This window comes from Triticum aestivum, chromosome 1B (assembly GCF_018294505.1).
Source record: "Triticum aestivum cultivar Chinese Spring chromosome 1B, IWGSC CS RefSeq v2.1, whole genome shotgun sequence".
Taxonomy (NCBI): Eukaryota; Viridiplantae; Streptophyta; class Magnoliopsida; order Poales; family Poaceae; genus Triticum; species Triticum aestivum.
In genome coordinates, this window is record NC_057795.1 from 117,264,875 (window position 1) to 117,266,246 (window position 1,372).

Genomic DNA, 1,372 nt, shown 5'->3' on the forward strand with positions numbered 1-1,372 from the left:
AAAACTGTTAAGGGGTCCCGTTTAGGGGCCTGGTTGGAGATGCTCTTACAGGGGAGGAGATGGCGATGTTGCAAGTGGCGAGGTCAAGAAATGAACCAGTGCCCTAAATATAAGTCATACATGTTTCTCATTTAGACTTTGGGTGTCACAAAGTATACGTAGAATATTAAGGAAAATAATTTTGGCATGGTGCACTGTGCACCATGGTACTTCTGCCTGGGTACGCCCCCTGGCCACGAGGGATGGAGGTGGGGGAGGCGGTATAGGAGGGGTAAAGAGATCGCTGCTTCCGGAGAGGTGTCAGAATTTATAGCAGCTCTCGATAGACATGTAAGGCAGTGATGTGAATTTGTCTCGAGTCATTGCATGTCAGCCTCAATCTTGGAAAAATAGTTAGGATTTAGGGGATGCGGATTTTTGGGACATGGTGCCAGGCGACGATGGAATCCCATGCATCGGTTGTTGCTTTGTGGTTTGGGTTTATTATAGTGACTATCTCAATACCGCCCAAATACGCACTCGTAATACCTGATATGAAGCTGAATACGTGCCATCCGTGTGTCAGATATGACAAAGTGATACATCCCAATTAGGTGTGTGGGTAGGTTGCATATGACACAGTGTATCCCTTGAGCTGTCTGGAGAAAGAGTGCCATGGAGTACAGTTCACTGACGGCAGAAAGGTTAGCAATGCAAAATCGTTCTTTTAAGTTTATTTCTCTAGCACAGTAGTATCCCTTGCGCTGCTCCCTGTATCTTGCTTTGATCCAGTGCCATAGGAATCACTGGTCGGAAGAGTAGCTCACTCGAGCTGCTGGTTCAACTGGGCACCAGGTTCTTAAAGGATTTTGTTTTTTCCGGTCTGGTTCTAGTGAAAGGCTGTGACAGGTGGAGGAGAGGATGCGAGGGAGTGAGTTGCACAGGCATTAGATCACTGAATGGCTGGGGGAGAACTTTCATGAGGACGGGTCTCACGGGATGGGCGGCTTGGGGCTCTTGTGTTTATTTTAATGTGCTGTGCGTGTGTGAGCTGGTGAACCTAATAACCTGCGTTTTTTAATGAATGATTTATGAAGCGTGGTTAATAAGGAGCGGACAGGGTGGTGTGTCAGAGCATGCATTGACGTGGTTGATTTCAAGGCGGGTACGCGTAATTTGTGACATCGTGACGCGTCAACAAAATGACAGTTGCCCACCTGCACTTATGTTGCTGTCGGCAAATATACGTTTTAAAAATGTAAAATGACTTGATTAAGTGCAATGTGATTGTCCATGGCTAATGGTTAATAAGCACGATTTCATGGTCGACGTCTAACGCCACCTTCTGGGGATTTATGAACTGGCTCTGCTTGGTCGCAGCCAAGGCAGATGT

At 46.8% G+C, this 1,372-nt stretch overlaps 1 protein-coding gene across 1 annotated transcript in view; it reads left to right on the forward strand.

Moving 5' to 3' along the window:
* Nucleotides 1-1,372, forward strand: part of LOC123077604 (F-box/FBD/LRR-repeat protein At3g52680) — a 6,129-nt gene that overhangs the window by 2,646 nt on the left and 2,111 nt on the right. The window lies entirely within an intron of this gene.